At 37.6% G+C, this 27,119-nt stretch overlaps 1 long non-coding RNA gene across 1 annotated transcript; it reads right to left on the reverse strand.

Annotated features, from left to right (window-relative positions):
* Positions 1-16,443: 16,443 nt before the first annotated feature.
* On the reverse strand, positions 16,444-24,757 carry LOC141363200 (uncharacterized). The gene is made up of 3 exons (XR_012368698.1): positions 24,631-24,757; positions 24,446-24,539; positions 16,444-17,080 (listed from the first exon to the last, which is right to left on the reverse strand). It is a non-coding gene; the product is annotated as an uncharacterized lncRNA (long non-coding RNA).
* Between the last annotated feature and the right edge of the window lie 2,362 nt (positions 24,758-27,119).

Here is a 27,119-nt window from a genome sequence, read left to right on the forward strand (position 1 = left end):
ATGTAATATATATTTTATGTTATATTTAAGGTAAACAGACAGGCGCGGCTCCAGAAATGCGTCCATTAAGCGTTATCCGCATTGTAAACGCGCTGCTTGCGCAGTGTCCAAACACATAAACGCGTGAACTAATGAACAACAATTTGTTTTTCTATATTTTAAGTGTAATGCCAAGCCAGGTGACTTGCACGACCCACCTCATTTCCCTGTGCAATGCATTTATTGGGAACCCTTAATATAAATTATCCTTTAAAGTGAAGGAATAATGGATGCATTGGAGCAGTTTATGCATTATACTTTTGGACATGAAGTTGCGAGTTTTGCACGGGTTTGATATAAAATAAAATATACAAGGTTTATATTTAGTTGTTTGCAATTTGAAATATTTTTACCAGATATTCCTAATAAATGTAACTTGAACTATTTCTGAAATGTTTCTTTAATAAATAACACCGCTCTCTGATAACGCAGCGAAGTACCTATTACATAAAGTGAACAATTGATTGTCGAGCAATCGATATCAACCTATTCAGCACCATCGCCATGGACAGCACCTGGTAACGTCGTACGTAAGAAAGTATACCTTAAGAAACCCGCTAAGGTACAGTTCGGGAAACACGCCTAGAAAAGGTAAACCTGTAGTTAAGGTTTAACTTAAGAGTCTTCGTAGCGCGCTAAGAGAGAACGTTGTCGGGAAACGCAGCCCAGCTCTTTTCTATCCCGGGTTTCGGCACCAAATGTTGTGGTTTTCCTTTTCCTCAAATAAAACAATCTTCAGTCTTAGGTTCTGATTTCAAGAGATAGACTTTTATTTTCTGGACAAAATAAGAAGCCGAGCCTGCCTGATGAATCTCCCCAGAACCCGAGTGAAGTTCTGGGGACATTCTCCAAATCAGTCTGAAGTCCGTGAGCACGGGCTTGGTAAATATATATGGTCTTTGTTCCCTCCCCTCATAGTTAAAACAATATGTTTCTGTTCAGGCAAGACCCACATGACATTCCTCAGACCAGTGTCTTGTTCCCATGACCCATTTGCCCCTTGGCCGAAAACCCCCCGTGCCTGTCCAGATGGCTCCCCAAACTACCATGAAACCTGATTACACACAGCTGTTCCCAAATCCACCTTCAAATGGCCTCTAAACTTCTAACACACAAGACACCACACAGATGGATTATACACTCATAACACATGACCCGCATAACTTCATAGTAAACAAATTGCGTGTGATTATAATGGTAAACTCATATTCATCATATTAATGTAGATTGGGATTAAAATAAAACTTCTTCATGAAGCTGTTAGAAAAAGCAGCAGAATCAGAAGGGCTCCGAGGAGATATGGATATGAGGAGTTTGCTGATATGGTGACTGTTGATCATTATGCCAATATGTGTTGTGTTACAGAGCCACGCACACTGCAAGAAGCAATGATGAGTCCTAATGCAAAGGAATGGCAGGAGGCCGCTGACTTGGAATATGAGTCACTGCTGGAAAATGAGACGTGGGACTTAGTGGATTTACCAAGGGATAGGAAGGCCATAGGATCAAGATGGGTGTTCAAAGTTAAGCATCGTAGTGATGGACGAGTAGAGAGATACAAGTGCAGACTAGTCGCCAAGGGCTACTCACAGTTGTATGGTGCTGACTATGATGAAACCTTTTCACCCGTGGTACGATTCAGCTCAATTCGTACATTACTGTCTTATGCTATCCAAAATAATCTACATGTGCACCAAATGGATGTCGTGACTGCATTCTTAAATGGACACCTAGAAGAAGAAATCTACATGGAGCAACCAGAGGGATACATCAAACCTGGACAAGAACACCTGGTGTGCAAATTGAATAAGTCAATCTATGGACTTAAGCAGTCTCCGCGCTGTTGGAGCAAGGCTTTTACGGGGTACATGAAAGACATTGGATTCAAACAGAGCACATCAGATCCCTGTGTGTTTGTGAGATCAACACAAGAGCTTGAGATTCTTGCTGTTTATGTAGATGATCTAATTCTCATTACGGAGTCAATTGCAAGCATGAACGAGCTGAAAATGTCTCTCAAGAAACGCTATAAGATGAAAGACATGGGTGAATTGTCTTACATTCTGGGCATCTCTGTTGTCCAAGACAAAGCAAATACAGTAACTGCATCTGTCTTCATCAGAAGAGTTACATTGAAGCCATTCTTCAGAAATACGGGATGGACAATGCAAATCCTGTTGCAACTCCTGCTGATGCCAATGTGAAATTAAAGAAGGTGGATGGTGTCAGTAAATCGGTGGACCAAGGCATCTATCAGTCCATGGTAGGGAGTCTGCTGTATGCTGCGATGGCCACACGACCAGACATAGCTCAAGCAGTGAGTGCTGTTTCAAAGTTTAATGCAAATCCAGATACTGCACATCTGACTGCAGTGAAAAGAATTCTTCGTTACTTGAAAGGTACAGCAAACCTTGCTCTCAAGTATCAGCGGTCAGAGTCTGGAACTTTAATCGGCTTCTCAGATGCTGACTGGGCCGGTGATCAGGATGACCGCCGCTCAACAACTGGCAACATATTCTTACTGAGTGATGGAGCAGTTAGTTGGCTTAGTAAGAAACAGGCAACAGTTCCACTTTCAACAGCAGAAGCTGAATATGTAGCACTCAGTCAAGCTGCACAAGAGGGTACCTGGCTGAGACGATTACTGAATGATCTTGGAATGGATGCTTCACCTACAATGATCCTGGAGGACAACCAAGGAGCTATTGCAATTGCGAAGAATCCAGTGGATCACTCAAGAACTAAACACATAGACATTCGCTACCACTACATTCGTGAATGTGTGCAGAATGGGCAAATAGAACTAAAATATTGTCCAACAAATGACATGAAGGCAGATATCCTGACCAAGCCACTGACTAAACAGAAGTTTGAATATCTTAGAAGAGAGATTGGGCTTTTTCCCATGTAATTGATTAAAGTAATTACTGGTATAGGCACTGTTTTTGTGTTGAGTAAAATAATGGTAAATGTTAAGGTAAAAGAAGTAAGAAAAATGGATTCTTACAAAGTTTTTTGTTGTTGTTGTTTAGTCTGAATAACAATTATCTTGATACTGTTTATGAAGAAGAGCACGGCTCTTAGTAATATAATTTAGTATGAAGTGCCTTAATGCCATTGTAAAAATTTAGTGGGAGTGTTGTAATACAGTAATTTTGACAATGAGTGGTGCTATTGAGTTACATTGAGATGTACTGCCATCTAGTGTCTGTTTGAAGTTCCGGTTGAATCTTGTGAATAAACAAGTGAAAGCAACAGTCATTATCATCGTTTCCAGATTATTTATCTTGCCAGCGAGTGCGGCAGCATCACGTCTTGTGTCTGCTTTTTCATTGCAATCTGCAGCAATTTTTGCAAGCGTTTTTCTAATAGCATTGTAGTTGACAATTTGACAAGTCCAACCCCAAGTCTCGCACCATTTTTAGTAGACACTCAGCAAGGCTTGCACCTGTGTGGCTATGGATGGGCTCAAATCCAAGGAATCTTTTTAACTTCTCTTCCCTCAGCATTAACAAATCTAAAAATAAATGTCAACTGATCAACATGGGAGAGGTCTGGTCTTGGTCTCGATATTTGTTTTGCTCTGTTTATTAAAGCAAGCATGTTACGTCAGTGATCTGCACTCTTTTCATGGTCAGATATCCTCTCAAGATGTTTCCAGTCACAGAAGCCTGTAATAAATGTATGATTTTGTGAGGAGAAAAGTTTGCATGGATAGCAATAAGCCAATCCAGTTGACAGGGAGTACAGTAGCCATTCCTTATGAACAATTAAGCTGTTTTGGAGACGAGACTGTAATAATTTATTTATAAGAGAACGTGTTCTTCCCCCATTCCACAATCTCGTGCAGATGTTGGATATTTGGCAGCCTGATTCTGATAGACTGCAGCCCCTCGTTGTAAACTCTTCTCTCACTTTTTCTGTGATGAACCCCCACAAGGTCAGATCACCAGGAACAGCAAACCATCAATTGTCTGTTTCATCATCCACCTCAGTCTGGGTGTAGGAGTTTAAGTCTAGCTGTTGGTCGATTGTTTCTGGATGCTTCAGCTCATCAGGTGCACTTCTGTTTATTTGATCGGTGGTGTCTCCTTCAGTAATTGATTGCTCAACAGAGCATAAATCTTAGTGGTCACTTCTGATTGAAGGTAATCCTTTATTCCGCTGATTTAACTCCTTTGGAATTGAATACAAGTGTAGTTCGGGGTTCCTCTAACGACTGTTGTTACCGCCAACCAGGGGCGCCGTAGGGGGGGTGGGGGGGTGTTGGGATGATTCTAAGGGCCCATGAAATTTTTGGGGCCTCAGCCAAGGACTGTGCCGCACACACAATCCCCTTAAGCTGAGCCCTCTTAGCTCCGCCCTGTCTTTACTCTGCGTTTAGCACCTTCTTTAATCTACGGTCTCACAATGCGCGTGAACTTCAGAAGAGAACAAGGTGTGTGTATTTAATGCTAATTTCTATGATATCTGCATATGTGCACTTCCTTACTATAAATGCAGTTTACACAATGTGACGCTGGAGCAATACAATGCAGTTTTCTTTCCACTGTAAAGTCTTCGCTCTGTTCACCTAAGTTTAAAAAAACACAAAGTGATTTACGTTCCCTGTTTTATGTTATGATTCTAACGTGAAGTCAGCCCTTATAAGCTGTTTTAATTAACGTAGCCCGTATAACCTAATTAACATAAACTAGAAATGCTAGCAGTTACACACTCCAATGTTTTGTAACGCAATATGCCAAGGAAGGATTTTTAAGCAGTTGAGAATCGAGTTGATTGTGATAAAACAGAAATGAAACAAAGGCTAAACTAGTCCAGTTATGTATATTAAAGCTTCTCAGCTTGCAACAGCTTTAAGAAACAATAGAAATCTATGTTGTAATCTGCTATATTTGTTGTAGTTTGTTAGAGAGATGGAGATGTTTATTTCATTTTAGAGTCCTGCTGATTAATAAACAGTCTGAAGAATCATTTATGTTAAGAGTATAGCTGTTTTCTCGAGTTCACGTTAATGATCTGTTGTTATTTTTGCTTTAGTGTAGCTGCTGGTGTGTGAAACTTGTTCTTCACCTTATAAATAATGCTAATAATTATAATACATTGCATTTGCATTGCATTTTTGACCCAGTCTTATTTGAGGCATAAGGTAACTGTATAGAAAAGATGCATTGTTGTTGTTCACCATTTTTAAATGTTACAATGTTATTGATGTGTGTAACAGCTGAAGTATACAGTATGTCACTGAGACGGTCTCTGAAAATCAGACTAAAGCCTTAAGTCTTTTTGTGTGATAAAAGCATCACAGTTTAATTTCAAGCATTAATTTCACTATGATTTCAATCGCTGACATGACATTACTCAGTCAACATTAAATATATCAAGTTTATATTTTCACAAAATGTTCTTTACATTATGTAGGATGATTTTATGTGCAAAACAGTAAATCACAAAGAAATACTTCAGCTGGGTTTTCACAAGCATGGTCACAATTATCTTTAATCTGTGTTTAATAACATTTTCTCTGATTATTTGATTACTGTACTGTATTTTTTAATTACATTTACATTGTGCAATAAATTATCTTAGCTGCAGACATTGTAAGTATCTATAAATACTGTTAATTGTGGTCAAAACAATAGCAAAATAAATAGTTCTGTATTATTAAATTGCAGACAAAGATTTTGAATAGCTACAGTAGGTTGGATTGTATGTTTGGTGCGAAATGGGTATGGTGGGGGCCCGACCTCATGTTCTTTCATAGGGCCCAAAATTGCTAGCACACCCCTGCCGCCAACAGCACAACATATCCCGGGCAAATTGTAATCTTGTTGTGAACCTCCTGCGAGTGTTTTATTGATCTTCATCTGGTAGTTGTGGCTGCTGTGACTATAGACTAAAGCAGTCCACCCCTGCCGTGTTCACATATGACTAAACAAACTGAACCAAGAAGAAAAAGCAGCATGTTCTGAAACATAGACTCAGGTCTGAAAGCACCCTAAGATGTCCTCAGACAAGTATTGTTCAAAATTCAAAGACAACATTTATAAAAAAAGTTTTGGTCCACTTTAAATGTTGAATGTTGAATTTTAATTTAATCTCAGTAATGTATTTGATAACTGAAGCTGATTTTATTCAACATTCATCACAACACTTTAACTCTTACTGAAAGTCACAAACATAAAACATTAAAATTGAATTATGAACAAAAGTAAAAAACAAAAATCATTCAGAAATAAAAACATAAGTGAACATTTAGTGATGTCTTATGAGAGAAATCTGATTTCATTACTGTATAAAAAATAAATCACACAGTTAATATAAACATAAACTGATGAAGTTCATTTACTTGTAAATCTCACTGATGTGTTTCAGTAAAACACACATAAATAAAACTAAAATGAAAATGTCCATAAACACTAAATGATGACAGGAAGAGAAAAAATTCAACTCACTGTAGATTTGATCTGTGTGTGAACAAACTGTGTGTCTCTGTTCTCTTCAGGTTGTTTAGTTGTGGTATCACAGATGAAGGTTGTGTTGCTCTGACTTCAGCTCTGAGATCAAACCCATCACACCTGACACATCTGGATCTGTCTTATAATAATCTAAGAGATTCAGGAGTGAAGATAATCTCTGATGTACTGAAGAATCCTGACTGTAAACTGCAGATACTGAAGTAAGATCATCTCTCTGATAGTCACACATGTACTGAGGTTTAGTTAAACATAAACTGTATGAAAAAAAACACACTAAACTGTAAAGTATCTGGGCCCAGTTCCCCGATAACGTTCACTCTTATCGGGCTAAGAAGACTCAAAAAGATATATCTTACCAAAGTTGTTTGTGTTCCTAAGTGTGTTCCCCGAAGTGTCTCTTAGGAAGCTTCCTTTAACACGCTGCCTCTAAGTTCGGCTTAACAATGTCGCTGTCCCAAGTGAAGGTTGAATTATTTGCGATCGATCGCTCAGGGATCGATTTTCCACTTCACGCAAAGGTGCATTACAGTGTTAAGAAAGACAACACGTTATATACAAATGGAACATAACTCAAACTATTCCAGTAACATTTATTTTAACATGGTTTAAGTTATCTGTAAAATATAGACTATTAATTAAATGATCAAATTGTCAGTAATATAGACGAAGCGGGTATCCCTCGCTAATCATCCACCCTCCTTATCCCGTTGTGCCACTTGTGCCGCTTCTTGACATGGGTTTAACGACTTTTAAAAATTATGTAATACACTTTTATACTAATGGTAAGGTACTTAACAATCAGAATTGATTGGCAAGCAGCTGCAGTTATTTCTGTTTAATGCGGTATTGCTTACCATTAATGTTTTCAATAAAAAGCAACCTAGTTAGATAGAGAATATGGTCTGAGAAGATCCAGCAGCTCCATAATGAGTTGTCTTGGGAGGCAATTTTTTTTAATTTAGGCACGTCGGGCAAAAAATCAAAAGGTTTAAGGGTTGCCGAATAAAAAAAATTGTTTTGGAGTTACCGGTGTTGTGTGGAAGTCTGTTCCCTATGTTTCCCTTTAGTGTAGTGTTTTTATAGCGTTTTTATCACATTATACGTTTATTCTTTATATACATTAAAAGTTTTAATGGCTACTGAGATGTATATGTGTGCATTTATGTAATGTATCTTGACTGTTTTTGATTGTAAGTCAAATATTTTTACAGTATGAATCATATTATATGTATAATATATATTTATTATGTATGGAAACATAACAGTTTTAAAACAAACAGTAGAGAAAAAAGAGCTATATGTTAAAAGGCATAAAACTGTCAAATATGAAATATTTTAAAAATTGTATAATAGAATACATGATATTATTGCTTTTTAGTATAACCAATTGAAATCTTTAATATTTCTAAATAAATTATAAATGTAACGTGATGAAAATACTATAAACATAGAGGGAACAGACTTCAATGAGGAACATACACCAGCGCCGTCTTTGATTCATTAGTTCTGATACCAAATAAAGTCAACTGCATAAATAGTCCTGTATCCATTGCAAACATATTTTATTATAAGTCTTAAAATGTCCATAACATAAAATCATTGATAACATACCATAGTTTGACTTGTACTGTGCTGTGCTGATTTATAAAGACTGCTGCACGGTGGCGGCGATAGCGTTTTGCCCTCAAACAACGCTAAGAGAGAGCTTACGAATGGTCCAGACCAACCTTACGAAAGTGTGACTTACAGAAGATATACTTAGCGTACGAACGTTTTGGGAATCGTGCCATAGAGTCAGGGGCGGAGTGGGACCAAAAAATCTACCGGGAAATTTCGTATACCACCGGCCCTCTGTGGTAAAAAAAATGTCTCGTAGCCTATTTGTAGTAAAACTAGGGTAATACAAATCGTAATCAATTTGCCCCCCAAAAAAAACATTTTCATAATAATAATTAAATCATTAAATCATGGCTAATTTTCCTAAATGAGTAACTATACAAAATGATACCTGGTTGAAAGACGGAGATGCGTGCCTCAATCAGCTATTACATAACAGAGCGAGACCAGAGATGAATGTGCTCATAAACGGAGTAATATGGAATAATTTGTGCATCTTTGAATAACTGTAAGAATATTTCCTTTAAATATAATTTTTGTCATATAAAGTTTTGAGAGATAATAATGTTTTTTTTTCACGGTTATTGCTTATTTATTTTAACGTGTTTGGCGCATTACCTCAGAGTTTATTTCAGTAATATTGCTTTTTTCCCGCTAATAATAATACAATTTACATGCCAATCCTGCTTCCTTGTCTTTTTATTCATTTCATTATGCTGTAATGTTAATTTATATGTAGATATTATATAATTTCGTCTAATATTCAAATCATATCTGGAATAATGTGTGCATCTTTGAATAACTGTAAGAATACAGTTAATTTGAAAATAATTTTTGTCAAAGTTTTGAGAAATAATAATGTTATGAGGATATTTATATATTTAAGTTGAATACTCTCGTCTGTTAATATAATCTTATAGTAGGAAATATAAAATGTGATACTGCAAAGCTAGATTCCCAAAATGTGACGAGGAAAAAGAGGTGTGTTCAGCAGCTTTTTACATGAGAGGCAGATGGGCTATTCCATTTGGTGAGGGGCCGCTCACTGATCCCCCTATATTTGTGAAAATCCTAGACATGGTTTGACCTGCCGAACGGGTTGAGCGATCGCTTGTATTATAGCCTACTGTGTTGAGCAGAGGGAGAGAGAGAGAGAGAGGCTGCACAGTTTGACCAGCGGGAAGCGGCCGCAGATCAGGCTGCCGCGGCCCCAGATACTTTTGCTAATATTAACTCGTAATTATTACGACGTAACGTATAATTATTATCAGACCGGGCCGGCCATCGCGCGGCCCCAAAACACTACCGGCCCACCGGGAAAAGTCCCGACTCTCCCGATGGCCACTCCGCTACTGCATAGAGTTAAGAGAGAGGTTAAGAAATAGGTTAAGAACTACTTACCGATAAGAACGTTTTGGGGAACTGGGCCCTGATCAGTAAGCAGATACATCAGCAGTCTCATGAATAATTATGATGTTGTGTTGTTAGATTTCCCCTACACACCTGACTGACTTAAGTTACATAACCGTGTAGACAACACACACAAGATATTTATCCTCACCGGGTGTCCACAGAAGACAAACACCGAAGAGTCCCTGATGTATTCTTTGATGCATCATGATGTGGACGATTCCTAATCAATTCACAAATGTCAAGAATTGATTAATAAAAGTTATTTTACAAAATAATAACATGACGTTATCAGAACCAAAAGGCGTAACTCAAATGCGGGAGGGTTGCTGCACACGGACAGCTTGAGAGCGCGCACCGCATGAGCACCCACAGCAGAGCTTACACGAGTAGTAGAGAAAGAAAAAACAAATACATCTAGCCCTATTTGACTGCAAGAAAACAAAATACATGTTGGGATGATCTTCATCTGCCTTTTCTCTGTTCTGTGAGCGTCAGGAAGAAACGGCGCCTTTCATTTACGGACTCATCTGATGTGCGAATAGCATTTCTAAAAACCTGCCGCTAAATGTTTAGATCTAGATAAGAACATGAATATACTTCTGTAAAAATATGAACATCATTTGTTATTCAGACGGAGGCGATGGGTGCGCTGCATTAGATAAATACAGTAATACTGCCAAAATCACTGTGTATAATGATGATGATTAGACGATATTTCAGTTACAGTTACATATCGATATGCCGGTTAACATATTAATTATATATGTAGATTCTGAATCAATTCATGAGGGTCCAAACAATTCCCACCCCTAATGAACACAAACACTTGAGGAAATAAGAACATGTGTTCAACCTGAAAGACTCCAGTCAATGTCTTTGAATATGATTTAATCACGGCCGAATCCTCCTCATCAGAAAGAATACAAGAGTTTATATATGATAGATACATGACAAAGTCACATCATTTATCTCTAATATGATTTATTCTTCATATCTGCAATTCAGAAACTCCTCTCTGTTACCATGCAGACAAAAACAAATTTAACTTTCTTGATGACCTCAGCTTTAAAAAGTGGTTTAAATTGAAATCATTTAACCACACGTACTCCCTCTATTTCAACACATTTTGTTGTCAAAAGCATACAGTACAAATGTTCAAACCTGTAAGGAAAAGACATGTTAGTTATAATTAGTTATGATTCATTTTAATTTCCTTCACAACGTGCAACAAAACTCCTCTGTTAAAATGTCAGAAAATGTAGTTTGGTGTTTCTTTGATGAAATCTTTGCTGATATTATTGTGTATGAAGAGTTTTTCTCCTCGTCGTGTTGTTTTTATAAAGATGATTAAAAACATTGATCCATCATTGACACTGACACACACATTAATAATGTTTTTATAGATTGAGTGAAATTGATCTTTAAACACTGTAACATCTTTAAATGTAAGATCAGAGTTATGTTATCTCCAGCTGATATTCCTCCTGTAATAGAGGAAGATTTTTACATCAAATACCTGATGAGAATTACAAGTGTGAGTCATGAACTCAATACAGATTTATGAAGAAATGTTCATGTGGTTTAGGACATCTAACACTAATAGTCAGCTGTGTGATGGATTTATTTGACATTTAAACACACAGTGTCTCAGTTACTGAGGGATTGAAAGAGGAACATTACATGAAGAGATGGAGGTTAGAGATTTATGAACAAACTTTGTAGTTGTGTATAATTCACATGAAGTCTCTGTTCTCTACAGGTTGAGTCAGTGTGATATCACAGATGAAGGTTGTGTTGCTCTGACTTCAGCTCTGAGATCAAACCCATCACACCTGAGAGATCTGAATCTTAGCTGGAATAAACTCACATATTTAGGAGTGAAGCTGATCTCTGATCTAAAAGATGATCCACATTATAAACTACAGTCAGTACGGTGAGTAGAGCTCATTTAAATAAATGTTTAAAGTAAACTCATGCAGTGTAATTTAAATCCTAGAATATAAATATTAGAAATAAATGTAAATTGATCTGCTGCTGTTATAGGCTGTGTATCCTTTAAACCCAACAAACAGAAAATATGAAGTGTACATGAACAACACTTGATGCTTTGTCAGATCAACACAATAAGAATTCAATCCAATGTCTGAGTCTGTTTACTAACTGTGATGTTAAGTTTGTTCACTCCAGGATTTAATACTGTGATCTTACTCTTCTTACACATTATATATGATGTTTGTTAATGGGGTTTGTTTGATAGGCCGACACCTCTATAGTTATGCACACTTGACTAGATGTTCATCTTAAACTCTTTTTATAACAACTTGGTTTTTATTTCATGTTTTTTTCCATTATTTATCAAATCATCAGAATACAGACAGAAATAACAACACAAACACAATATATACACAACAGATCAACACAAAGTACAGATGATAAATGATAGAGATGAAGATTAGAAAAAGAAGAGAAAGTCAACTCTTAAAATCTGATGGACACTTCACACAACTCTCTGTCGAGCTTTGACATTGATGCTGTTTCTCTTTATTTACACGACTGTCAACCTCCAGGACTTTTAAAATAAAGCATCACCTTCATTTTCTTACTGTTTGTGTGTGAACTCATAAAACTGTCATTATATTATACTACATACATATCAATACATTCATCTCTTACATTGACATCAAATATTCAGAGGAAATAGATGAAATGTGTTTTTGTATTGTTGTAGCTCATGTGTATGTGATAAACAGATTGTTGACATGTTTATTATGTTGAAGATTTCATTTCTATCACTGACTGACAGCACTAATAGTTTGTTTTTCTATCTCTTCATCTGACACTGATGATGATCTCATATCTGATTGACTTTCTCTTTCATTTTTAGGATCTAAAGACAGCACTGAAGATGTAAAGATGTCTGTCTGATCTTCAGTATGATCTGATTGTGAATAAGAAGACACAATAGTGACATCACTTCCTCTTAATCGTATGAGTTGATTATTCAGTACAGGATCTGATCTGTGACTTTATCTAAATCTGACCTTGAAGTGTTGGAGGTAAATCCTCCCCTTACGAAAATTAACCATGGTTTTACTACAGTTAAGACCAAAAAACCATGGTTACTACACTTTTACCACAATAAAACCATGTTTAGTTTTCGTAAGGGTCATCCTAACTCAGCTTCTGTCTATAGATTTCCGGTGAAGGCTTTTGATGTGAGCACTGATAACAAAGACCTACTACAAATAAAACACACATAAAACTATGCTAACTATAGTGAAGTCATGCTTGATTTTCTTAAGGACAATTCATCTCATGTGCATTACATCTCATGGTGCTTTCATTCTTCACTCATTCATGTCAGTACAGTCTGCACATCAGCGACATCTCGTGGACTTTGATTGTATTACATCAAATGAGTCATTCTGGACCAAACCCGAACTCAAAAGTAATATTTAATACATTTATAAACTGATGATTTTACCCCTGCTGATGTCAAACATTTCTGTTAGTGTTGATGTAAAACTAAGAGTAAACACAAGCTGTCAGAATTTATGTGTGAAACAGGTCGAGTCATTCACTGTCTCTCTGTCATCTTTCTCTGAATCTCTTTCTCTCTCTGTGATATGAAATAAACATATTCAATAATCTAAACTTTACTGATATTAATTGTGCAGACATCAGTAATACAAAACTGATGTGTATAAACTGAAAAGATCACTGTATGGACAGCTGATATAATTGATAGAAGAAGTACTACAAGTTACTGCATTAACATGAACAAAATGATCCTAATGAAGACTAAAAGACAGTCTACTGTTACACTGTCCACATGTGAAGCTGAGTTTATGACATTAACTGTGACTGTCAAGGCCGCCTTAATGCACGGGCTTACCTGGGCTGAAGCCCAGGGGCCTCCCAAGTTCAAGGGCCTCCCAAGTTTGCGTTCATGACGAGCTGAAAATGTCATATTGTTTTGTAACTTGTCGGGTTTTCTGTCAATCACTCTAATTGCACGTTACATGGCTGCTGATTGGTCCGTTGTAACTTAACGTGAAATAAAATGTCAGCGGGACGCACCTATAGCCGACAGCTTAGGGCTGGCGGCAAAAAGAAGTCCTGCGGATATTTTTTATTCCGCGTAATGTAATTAAGTGCGCGTTGTCAACTTGACATTCCTGCACGTTAGACTGAGTGTGACAGAGAAACGGGAAATAATCCACCAACAAATGAAAGAGTAATATCTGAAATTTCATAATAAGCACTAGTGAGGTGCAGCTCTCTCTCTCTTTCGTGCGCGCGCTCGCTCGTTCGCTCTATGTGCTGGTTCAGCTGAGTCTCTGGCATGCAGAAGTCTCTGACCCGTGCACAAGAAACTGTGCCGCTAAATTAAGAAAGGAGTTCCCGCACATAATGCTGTTACGGTAGTTGTTATAAAGTTTAAGTTTACTCGCGTTTATATCAGTGACGCGTGCGCAGCTGGAGCGATGTAGTTTGACGCAACGTCAGCTCACAGTACACACATCTGTTGGTTTAGAAAGACGAGAAAGAGACGCAACGGTAAAGGTGCAAGTCTAAGAAAGCAAAGAGCGACTAAACCATCTCAAATGATCATCCCCTGATAGCACCATTCATATTTATAATCTCCTTATCTTAAGATCTTATATACAGGTATGTTCCCTGTCTGTCTTGTGCATATTCATACTTGGTCGTTTTACATGCTTATGTATCAACACGTATGCATAAATACTAAATACAATGCATACTATATCTTCAATAGCCTACAAAATAAATCACTGATTAAAAAACAAGATTCTGTCTATAAAGACTTATCTTTTGTTATCATTAATGCATTTAACAAGATTAGGTCTATAAAGACTTATCTTTTGTTATCATTAATGCATTTTCACTTAACTTATTATATTTTTAAAACTGTGGTGAGCATTTAGTTAGTGAGTGGCAATTTTCTGCAAATTATATTCCAAAAATTATATAAACATAAAGCTTATAAACATATAAACTTTTACACATTTTGGTTTTATTTTCACCACAAGTTGCTGTGTGTGGTTGTTAAATGAATCTAATGTCTTGTGTTTATGCTCAAGTGGACTCAGTGATATGTTAATAACAATATTATGGTGTTTTCTGGCTCAGAGAGGGAAAACTCACTGTTGTATGTCTCGAAAGAAACTAATGCATTTTGTGATGTAGATTACCTAGATATTACACTTAAAAAAGAGACTATAAATCGAGGGGAAGGGGGGCCTACAAAACCTCTTAGCCCCGGGGCCTCACATTAGGTTAAGGCGGCCCTGGTGACTGTACACGAGTGTTAGAAAACATTGATGGACTGAAATATCAATCTAGAGTTTATGAAGACAATCAGGGTGTCATAGCGTCAGCAAAAAATCCTGTAAACATGTGGACATTAAATGTCATTTTGTGAGGTCTGTGATAAAGGAGGACAGAATTAGTCTGAGATACTGTCCAACTGATGATATGATTGAAGATATACTAACAAAACCAGCAACAAACATCATGACATTTAACTCATTTATGTTTGCTGTATGAATTTTCTTCTGTTGAAATGATCAAATAGAAATGTGAGTGTTAAGATTTATAAGTATTGTGCTCTCATTTATATTTGATTTGTTTAACTTTTATTTTTGTGAGCCAGCCAATCACATTGCAGAGTGTATGTCATGTGACCTAATCAGTGACTGAATGAATTTTCATTTTCATGATGGTAGTTTGTGAAGTTGTTACAGGATAAATTTCCAACCATTTGGAGTGAGAATCTACCAAAATCTTTCTCAAGGGTCCTGTATAATCCACATGTGTGACCAGCAGACATTAGGGGCTGTTTACACTTAGTATTAAGATGTGTTTTCATCGATCGGATCACAAGTGGACGAGAGAGACACATTACGTTTACACCTGGTATTTAAATCCGTCTCTTTTGTCCACTTTCGACCGCTTCTGTGCTGAATACTATGAGGGGGTGGTCTGTGAGACGGTGGGCGAGTCTCTCTGCTGTCATTCAAACCCGAGCGGGAGTAATTATGAGTTTATATGGATGCAAACTAATATTATGTCGGAGTGCACTGCTTGTTTAGCAAGTAAACATGCTGCACAGTGTTTTGTACATGAGACTGTACACTGAAAAAAGTGTTTCATTGGATCAAAGTAAAACTTTTGCGTCAACTTGTTACAACTAATTACTTTACTTTTTATCAACCTAAAATTTTTACTTTGAACAGAATGAACTATCCATTACTTGGCCAAAGCAAAAAGTATCTTTGAATCAAATACATTTTTTAAGTTAATGAAATGTCAAAATATACTTTGTCTTAATGCATTAACGTAATTATTTTACTTTGTATTTGGTTGGATATTTGGTTAGATGTAAAGTAAAATAATTAGGTTAATGCATTGAGACAAAGTATATTTTGACATTTCATTAACTTAAAAAATGTATTTGATTCAAAGATACTTTTTGCTTTGGCCAAGTAATGGATAGTTCATTCTGTTCAAAGTAAAAATTTTAGGTTGATAAAAAGTAAAGTAATTAGTTGTAACAAGTTGACGCAAAAGTTTTACTTTACATCTAACCAAATATCCAACCAAATACAATTTAAAATATTAATTTAATATAAAAAAAAAATTATTTACTTTCAAAATGTAATGGATAGTTCATTCTGTTCAAAGTAAAAATTTTAGGTTGATAAAAAGTAAAGTAATTAGTTGTAACAAGTTGACGCAAAAGTTTTACTTTACATCTAACCAAATATCCAACCAAATACAATTTAAAATATTAATTTAATATTAAAAAAAAAATTTACTTTCAAAATGTGTAATTTTACCATCTGTCTAAGATGAATGACTTCAAGCATCAAACTTTTGACAATTTATTTTGTCATAATATACATGTTTGTACAAATACACACTGTCTAACAATGTAAACACATTATAATCATGACAATTTGTCATAAAACACTTCAACAATGTGTATAGTATTGTTATAAAAACACTTAATGTATAACAGTTTTTAGTATTTGTAGACACACTGGATAAAATGTAAATTCTAAATAAGAATCAGTTATGGTTGATAGATAAACCATAAAACTTAATCAAGATAAAACAAATCAGGTTTAGTAAACAGTATTACAGTTAATGTTGTATAAAAGGCTCAAAAAAATTACCTTCAGTAGCTGGGTCAAAGGAAAAAAATGTACTCCTGCAGTTTTGAAGAGGGGTTCTGCACCCTTCGGCTCATCTGCTTACTGTCCACTTCCATGACATTTTTTTTGAAAGGCTTTAAAAGTTATATTTGAGTCCATCAGGATGTTTTAAGTTCAGTTCAAATGAGTCCAAACATGCACATGCAAAAGAGGGCAACTCATTTATTACTCCACACCGTCAATGAAAATGGAAATGTCCAGTGCAGGATTAAGAGCATCACTTTCACGGATCACAAAAAATTCCATGGTGGTCTTTTTGAATTCCCTCTCCGCTTCTTCCCTCTGGTCAGCCTAAAAACATACAAAAACAGAGACCAATTTAGGGACTGTGCATAGATATGTACACTAGATGTCGCCTTGGCTACGGCAGTTCATTGGACCGAATGCGTCAAACAGAGCCGCCATCTTAAAACAGGGGAATCCCGCATCAGCGTCATTGTAGGCAATGGTGTAACAGAAATAAAATCACCATAAATCGTCATGAACGCGATTTTCTTGGTTTTCTTTTGGTTCGTTTCAACAGTCAGACATGTATTTAGCATTTAGTACAGGAAAAAATAAAAGTTTTGATTTTATGAAAATGTACTTTTTCTAACTGTAATGCATAGTGCTAGTAGCCCTTTCATCCATGCGCAGCACAAAAGTCTGGCATCGTTAATGAATTCGAAGTACAGGCGGAGATAGCTGCTTTACCTAGATACTTCCTATGACAAGACCCCTGTTCCAAGATGGCGGCGGTTTTGACGCATGCTCAGAGACCCAAGGCGACATCTAGTGTATATATCTATGGGGACTGTGGAGGAAGAAAACACCCCTTCATCTGAAAATGTATTACACAATTTTGTTTGCTTTCCTACTATGGAGGTCAATGTAGAGCCCAAACGTCTGTTGCTAACTTTCATTAAAATATCTTAATTTGTGTTCAGCGTAAAAATAAAATGTGTACGGTTTATTACAAGAGGAGAGTAAGTGATGACAAATTTTTCATTTTTTATTGCATGGACACAAAACCAATGCAGGTAAATGGGGGGGCTCTTAACAACATTCTTCAAAATATCAGCCTGTGTGATTTCTTCCACAGAACACAAAAGAATGTGTAAATAACACAATTACTTGAACTACTTTTAAAGGAATAGTCTACTCTTTTGCCATATTAAACTACAGTGGGGCAAAAAAGTATTTAGTCAGCTACCAATTGTTCAAGTTCTCACACTTAAAAAGATGAGAGAGGCCTGTAATTTTTGTCAAAGGTACACGTCAACTATGAGAGACAAAATGAGAAAAAAAATCCAGAAAATCACATTGTCTGATTTTTTAAAGAATTTATTTGTAAATTATGGTGAAAAATAAGTATTTGGTCAATAACAAAAGTTTATGTCAATACTTTGTTATATACCCTTTGTTGGCAATGACAGAGATCAAACGTTTTCTGTAAGTCTCCACAAGGTTTTTACACACTGTTGCTGGTAGTTTGGCCCATTCCTCCATGCAGATCTCCTCTAGAGCAGTGATGTTTTAGGGCTGTCGCTGGGCAACTCAGATTTTCAACTCCCTCCAAAGATTTTCTATGGGGTTGAGATCTGGAGACTGGCTAGGCCACTCCAGGACCTTGAAATTATTCTTACGAAACCACTCCTTCTTTGCCCGGGCGGTATGTTTGGGATCACTGCCATACTGAAAGACCCAGCCACGTTTCATCTTCAATGCCCTTGCTGACGAAAGGAGGTTTTGAGTCAAAATCTCACGATACATGGCCCCATTCATTCTTTCCTTAACTCGGATCAGTCGTCCTGATCCCTTTGCAGAAAAACAGCCCCAAAGCATGAGGTTTCCACCCCCATGCTTCACAGTAGGTATGGAGTTCTTTGGATGCAACTCAGCATCTTTCTCCTCCAAACACAAGAAGTTGAGTTTCTACCAAAAAGTTATGTTTTGGTTTCATCTGACCATATGACATTCTCCCACTCTTCTTCTGGATCATCCACATGCTCTCTAGCAAACTTCAGACGGGTCCGGACATGTACTGGCTTAAGCAGGTGGACACATCTGGCACTGCAGGAATTGAGTCCCTGGCTGCATAGTGTGTTACTGATGGTAGCCTTTGTTACTTTGGTCCCAGCTCTCTGCAGGTCATTCACTAGGTCCCCCCATCTGGTTCTGGGATTTTTGCTTACCATTCTGGTGATAATTTTTACCCTACAGGATGAGATCTTGCGTGAAGCCCCAGATCGAGGGAGATTATCAGTGTTCTTGTATGTCTACATTTTCTAATAATTGCTCTCACAGTTGATTTCTTCACACCAAGCTGCTTACCTATTGCAGATTCAGTCTTCCCAGCCTGGTGCAGGTCTACAATTTTGTTTCTGGTGTCATTTGACAGCTCTTTGGTCTTGGCCATAGTTGAGTTTGCATTCTGACTGTTTTAGGTTGTGGACAGGTGTCTTTTATACTGCTAACAAGTTCAAACAGGTGCCATTAATACAGGTAAGAAGTGGAGGACAGAGGATCCTCTTAAAGAAGAAGTTACAGGTCTGTGAGAGAAAGAAATTTTTGTTATTGACCAAATACTTATTTTCCACCATAAATTGCAAATAAATTCTTAAAAAATCAGACAATGTGATTTTCTGGATTTTTTTCCTCATTTTGTCTCTCATAGTTGAAGTGTACCTATGATGAAAATTACAGGCCCCTCTCATCTTTTTAAGTGGGAGAACTTGCACAATTGGTGGTTGACTAAATACTTTTTTGCCCCACTGTATGTTATTACCTCAACCTAGACGAATTAATACATACCTATCTTTTTTCAATGCCTGCACTGTACAACGCGTTGTGAATGTGTTAGCATTTAGCCTAGCCCCATTCATTCCTATGGTACCAAAAAAAGTTTTATTTTGTGGCACCATACTAACTAGTATAACTCCTCATGTAACAGTCTTTAAATAGGGAAAACATGGAAGTGTTTGGTGGCTTCCCTGTTTGGTACCATAGGAATGAATGGGGCTAGGCTAAATGCTAACACATTCACAACGCACTGTACAGTGCACGCATTGAAAAAAGATAGATATGTATTAATTCGTCTAAGTTGAGGTAATACCATAGTTTAATATGGCAAACGAGTAGACTATTCCTTTAAGCGATATTGCACAACCAAATCAAACATTTTCCATGTTTTATTCACCATCAAGGCTTGAGAAGACCTCTGTTAAAGGAATAGTCTACTCATTTTCAATATTAAACTATGTTATTACCTTAATTAAGAAGAGTTGATACATCCCTCTATCATCTGTGTGCGTGCACGTAAGCGCTGGAGCGCGCTGCGACACTTTGATAGCATTTAGCTTAGCCCCATTCATTCAGTAAGTAAATTGTGAGTAAATTATAAGATGTTCATGACTTTCTTCAGTCAAAAATAAATTAAGGTTTTGATGAAAACATTCCAGGATTATTCTCCATATAGAAGACTTCAATAATGCCCAAATGGCTAAAGGTAAAAATGACAGTTTCATTGCAGCTTCAAATGGCTTTAAACTACACCAGATGAGGAATAAGTGTCTCATCAAAGAAATGATCGGCCGTTTAAAAAAAATACAACTGTATTTGGTTTATAGACAAATGATCGCCTTGCTGCAGCTTTCTGTATTCTTCAAAGAGCTTATGCTGTATGTCCTACGCCAGGGCTATTCAAATCTTACCCTGGAGGCCCGGAGCACTACAGAGTTTAGGTCCAACCCTAATCAAACTTACCCACCTGTGATTGTCTAGTGATCATGAGGATGTCACAGGTCGGAGAAACGGACCACCCGTCGCGGGTCACGCTCCTCCTACCTGTGACAGATTTGGCGTAGTCGGCAGTCCACCCCGGGTTGAGCGACCAAGGCCCCCCAATGGCCTACCACGTATTTAAAGACCCTACTCGATTTTACCTTTCACCAAGAAGAGCCCGTTCTAGGGACTAAAATTGTTTGGCGGGGGGGATGTCACATGGTGACTATTATAGGGCGGAACCAAAAGCGACGAAGATTGGTTCTGCCCGAAGATGGTTTCCGCCCAGGCCGAACATTTCAAACACCAGTACTTCCTGGTTTCCAATGGCAGCACAATCGGGGCTCTATGAGCCACAGGTGAGAAGAATTGAGGTGGTGATTTGTGACTGGAGGATGTGTGAAGATGGGACAGATAAATAGAGTGGCAGAAACACCAGAGAGAGGAGTTGATTTTCGGGGCGAGCTCCGCTCCGCCAAAGGCGGACCAGAACTCACACTTCCTTTGAAGAGTCTAGAGCGCCGTTGATCCGGGGATCGCTTTAAAAGCGAGCGGAAAGAGTGCGGGGCCAAGAGAGGCCAAAAGGAAGGAGTTATGGCTGTATATTACAGACGCACCATGGAAAAAGTGCTTGTCTCTGCGATTGTTGTGTGGTGCATGGTCACGGAGACCGATCCGGTGTGGAAAGAGCGGAGGCCTGGGCGAAGTCTTTATAAGAAGAAACAGAGTAACATTGGAGAATACTCACCGGAGTTGTCGTCGAGGACGATCTACAGTGGCGGAAAAGCTGTAAACAGGAACAAGAACAGCAGAGAGTCATCAGGGAGTGTGAGTAACAAGCTACGTTTATCACGAAGTATTAAGAAGAGTGCATTACCTGATGTGTGTTGTGAGTTTGATATAATGTGGTATTGAAGAGGGTATATTACCTGACGTGTGTTGTGAGTCTAGCACACAGAGTTGTGGCCCCACTGTGGAGAGAAGCGTGGGTGAGCCGAGGAGTACAACTAGGAGTAAACACGGGAGGTCCGGCGTCCATCCTGTAGGCACTTTCCCCCTCCACCTAGAATAACGCCCAAGCAACTCAGTCCTTAGTCACTTAAAGTGTGTGGAGTGTCGTGGGTGAGTCCTTGTCTTCATTGTGCGTGTGTACACCTAAAGCTTGCAGTGTAGTGCTGTGCTTGTGTTGACAGAAGCCACTTCAAGGTCAGAGGAGTCATGAGAAGATCACAGCACGTTGAGGCTAGTGGAGCGTGGGTTAAAGGTAGTTCCCAATAGGATTTCCTCAGTATAAAGTGACAGATCCTTTTCCTGGCTCTGAAAGAGGGGAGTGGTGAAGTGTACCTGCATACCAGTGTGAGTAAACCATCTTGTAATTATTGTTCTTGGACAAAGGGTTACTGTTATAACGTCTTCATACGATAACCATCCTTGTGTGGAGCCTCTTCAAAGGTTCGCGCCTGCTCAGTATCTCTGGAACCTTAAGTGGAGGAGGAGCAAGGGAAGCGTTCGGCTCTGCACGACCATACCCGAAGTCGAATGCACCCTGTGTTGAACACCGCCCTGTAAGCCCACTGCCCCAGAGCGAAAGTTGTGTGGAATAACCATTGTGTTTGAGCGAGAAGTTAAAGTCCCAGCCACCTGTTTAACACTTACCTCTGCTTACAGCCACGAACCTGAGGAGGAACAGTTTAAGTCCCAGTCACCTGTGTCATTCTTATCTCTGCTTACAGCCACGAACCTGAGGAGGAAAAGTTAAAGTTCCCAGTCACCTTTGTAATTCTTACCTCTGCTTACAGCCACGAACCTGAGGAGGAAAAGTTCCCAGTCCCCTGTGTAATTCTTACCTCTGCTTACAGCCACGAACCTGAGGAGGAAAAGTTAAAGTTCCCAGTCACCTGTGTAATTCTTACCTCTGCTTACAGCCACGAACCCGAACCTGAGGAGGAAAAGTTAAAGTTCCCAGTCCCCTGTGTAATTCTTACCTCGGCTTACAGCCACGAACCTGAGGAGGAAAAGTTAAAGTTCCCAGTCACCTGTGTAATTCTTACCTCTGCTTATAGCCACCATTTTAAATCTTTAAATAAAAGTTGTTAGATTTTAATTCTTTGTCTGTCTGGTCATTGGGGTGTTTTGGGACCTTCTCGGGGTGGAAATAGGAGGAGCGTGACCCGCGACAGGGGCGGTCCGCTTCTTCGACCTGTGACAAGGATTGGCTTGCTCAGGTGTGTCTGATCAGGGTTGAAGCTAAACTCTGCAGTGCTCTGGCCCTCCAGGGTAAGATTTGAATAGCCCTGTCCTACGCCTTCCCTATTCTACTTACAGAAAAAACAGAACTGGTGCTGCGTGCGTTTGTTCCGTAAGTAGAATAAGAAAGGCGTAGGACATACAGCGTAAATTCTCTGAAGAATACTTCAGCCATTTGTGTGTAATTGAAGTCCACTATATATGGAGAATAATCCTGGAATGTTTTCATCAAAAACCTTAATCTCTTTTATTTAGTGAAGAAAGAAAGTCTTGAACGTGAGTAAATTATGAGGAATGTTTAATTCAGAAGTGGGCTAATACTTTAATTGCTGTAGCGTGCATATGTAAGCGTTTAGCTTAGCACCATTCATTCCTTAGGATCCAAACAGCATGCAGTAACACCATCATACCTGACTATTCCCCCTTTTTTTAGAATTTGAGGGAGAGTTCTGATGATGTTACTGCGACCGAGGTCCGAGTGCTGCAAACTAAGTGCTCTTCTGCCATACAATATAGTTCTCACTTTTATCCGCTTAGAAAATCACCAGGTTTTATTTTGTGCCACCATACTTACTCATGTAACTACTCATGTAACAGTCTTTAAATAGGGAAAACATGGAAGTGTTTGGTGGCTTCTAAATGTATCCCTGTTTGGAACCTAAGGTATGAATAGGGCTAGGCTAAATGCTAACACATTTACGACACACTGTACAAAGATTAAGTGTACTTATTGAAAAAAGATAGGGATGGATTAATTTGTCTAAGTTGAGGTAAGAACATAATAAAATATTGAAAAACTGTGGTGTTTTCCTTTAAAGGGATAGTTAACCTTAAAATGAAAATTCTGTCATCATTTACTCTTCCTCATGTTGTTCTGAACCTGTATAAATGTATTTTTTCTGAAGAACACAAAAGAAGATATTTTGAGAAATGATGGTAAACACACAGCATAGTGTTCATTGACTTCTATAGTAGGAAAAATATTTTGGAAGTATTGTGATAAATGAAGAAAATATTTTGATAAATGATGGTAAGCACACAGTTGACGGTACCCATTAAATTCCATCATATTTCTTAATCCTACTATGGAAGTTAATGGTCACTATCTGCTGTGTGTTTACCATCATTTTTTCAAAATATCTTCTTTTGTGTTCATCAGCAAAAAGAAATTCATACAGGTTTAGAACAACATGAGGATGAGTAAATGATGACAGATTTTTTATCTTAAAGGTGCAGTGTGTAAATTTAAGCAGTATCTAGTGGTGAGGTTGCGAATTGCAACCAATGGCTCAGTTCATTGATCACTCCTCGCTTTTGAAATGCATAGAGAAGCTACGGACAACTTGGTAAAAAAAGTTTGTCCGTTAAGGGCTTCTGTAGAAACATGGCGGCACAAAATGGCGGCTTCCATGTAAGGGGACCCTCTGTGTTTGTAGATAAAAACATCTCATTCTAAGGTATAATAAAAACATAACGGTTCATTGTGAAAGGTCTTTATACACCCCTGACAATATAGTTTTGTATATTATTTTGGATTTCTGTCAAGAGTTTCTTCTAAAAATTACACACTGCACCTTTAAGGTGAACTATCCCTTTAAGGCAAACATGGTTGGAGAAACGTTCAGTAGTTTGCATTGTCTACATTACCTGGTATTCTTTGATCAGACAGCTTGCATCTTCACCAAAGTACATGAATCAGGCACTTCAGCAGGCTTTCTCTTCTGATTTCTATGTCCAGACTCTACAAAATGTTCAAGATGTATTGTTTATTTTAGACCAAAATACTACTAAATTAATTGCCACAAGCAATTTTGTTCGCATGCAACCAATACCTGATCCATAACTTTAATAGTGTCCTTAGTTTTTCATGGAGGACTCCACCTTTGCTCCTAATAACATGAGAGCTCTGTCTGTCCAAAGAGGCCATAAATCTTGATTTTCAAGGTAAGATCGTGATGCCATTTCTGCATTAATCTGAAAGTAAGAGAAACAGAAAATACACTTCTGAAAAAAATATTTCTAGAACTAGTTGTAAAAATAGATATACACAAAAACATTTAATGAATATATAATTAGAGCATCTAAAACATTATCAAAAGCACTACATCCTATGGTAAAAACTATGGTTAATTCAGTACAAGTCAAATTTTAACATTTTATAATAAAATAAATACTTTTACCTCCTTTGGCAATCTTTCTTGCAGTTCTTGAACAGTAGGTTGGTTTTCCACAATCTATTGTCTGCGTAAGGCAAACGTCTTTGTCATAATGTTTGCTGATGTCTATCCAGGGATGGGATATGATTGGCCTGAACAAATAATAGATAATTGCTAGACATTTACATGTTCACTACATCTTGTGACATAAACAGAAGTTTTTATTTAAAAAAGAATACTGTGGAGATCATTTTGTTTGTATGGACCCTGTCAAGAACCGAAAGATTTTATGTTTGCTCGTCTCTGCACGTGTGCAGTTTTGAGTGCATAATTACACAGAAACGGAGCGCGAATTTCAAACAGCGCTTCCGGAAGGAGATGCAGTATAAACAGTCGCATTGCTCTATTGGCCAAATGCATTACAATGCGACTACAGTATGAGGCAAAGTAGCAAAACTGTCGCTAAAGTTTACACATCAAGAGTTCTGATCTTTGAAGGGCATAGAGACACATTCATCTGTATGAGTATAGAAACTGCTCACGTTAGCGCCTTTTTGCGGTGAAATTGCTTAAAATCACTTTGGTATTAACATCTGCAAGCCTTTAAAACACGTGCAAATGATTAAACGTTTCCTATTTTAATTTGCGCATTACTCCGCGAATCGCATGTGAGCCGAACCGTCATGCTCAATCAACTGCGATCTGACCGGTACACCACTAAGTAATACTAACCGTATGTAAAACAACAGTACAATCACACATGTATAATGGTAATAATACGCCAAAACGTATGTTTAAAATTACTTACCAATTTTCTTGAATCCCATTGTACCACGCGGAGTTCATCCATCGGTGCAGTGTATAACAAGATGGCGGAAAGCTGAACTTCAGCTGTACGTCCCGACGCACCAGCAGGATGACGTTACGTAAGTCACGTGACAATGGAAACTAATATTTTTAATTTAATTTACAGAAATGTATTTACTTTACACCAACAGGACTTACTTTTAATTTAAATCAAACACATTTTTTACATAAAACTGATGGCTGGACAGAAAATGTATTTTTTTGAGTTAGATCAAATATAAAAACTTCTTTAGAGTAATGACATGCGTTGTGCACTTTTTTCAGTGTACGTGGTTTTCATCGGACAGCGACGATATATTATTCCCATATGCACATTACTTTGAAACCCTGACTGATAAACTTGCTCATTTTAACATGAAACATGTATTTGCTGTAAAGCTGTTTTGATTTAAAATGTGTTGTGAGAAGCACAAAATAAACCTGATTTAAATTGAAATTAATTTAATGAATCAAATTAAATATAAATACATACTCTTAACTCTTTCGCCGCCATTGACGAGATATCTCGTCAATCAAGAGAAAACGCTTCCCTGCCAATGACGAGTATTTCCGTCTTTCCGCAATACCGCTAATATCCACCAGGTGGCGCCCTTCCGCAACTTTTTTACCCGGAAGTATTGCCCTATGACAAGCGGCTGCATGTCCGTGTCTGTTTTAAAGATCGCTCTGAATGGGATCTCTATGAAAAGTCTGTCACAAAAATGGAATTATCTCTGCTTTTTGCTCAAAATGTGGTGTTTTTGCAGAAACCTACCAATATACAAAAGCTGAGTACAAAAGAACTACTCAAGGTAGGATGAAACAGTTTTTTTTTTTGTTTGAAAGCAGAGGGTCTGTTCTTTCATTTGGTATATTGTATGTTTATATATTTAAAGAAGAACATTTTCTGGAAGGCATTAAACTTTGGTGAAAATCTTGAAAAACGCTGGCGTTGGCTGGCAACTTTTTTTTAAAACGCTGGCGGTGAAAGAGTTAATACAGTAAAAAAAACATTTAAAACGTTACCCATTTACCAAACCTAAACAAACTGAAAGACAAACACATTCAAGTGTATAAATGTTGTTAACTTTATTTACTGACAAATTATTACTGAAAATTACATATAAAGTGCAAACGAAACAATATGGAAATTTGAATTTGGAAATCTGTGAGTAGGCTTTTATTTTGAAAAGATTACACTGCTTTGTTTGACAATACTAAGACTTTAAAATATTACAAACACATACCTTTTTCTTGTTCCCTTGCTTCACGTTTTTTTCCTTTATTCTGCTCCAGACGGATAGTTGAGTTTTAAAGGA

Source organism: Misgurnus anguillicaudatus, unplaced genomic scaffold (genome assembly GCF_027580225.2).
Source record: "Misgurnus anguillicaudatus unplaced genomic scaffold, ASM2758022v2 HiC_scaffold_33, whole genome shotgun sequence".
Taxonomy (NCBI): Eukaryota; Metazoa; Chordata; class Actinopteri; order Cypriniformes; family Cobitidae; genus Misgurnus; species Misgurnus anguillicaudatus.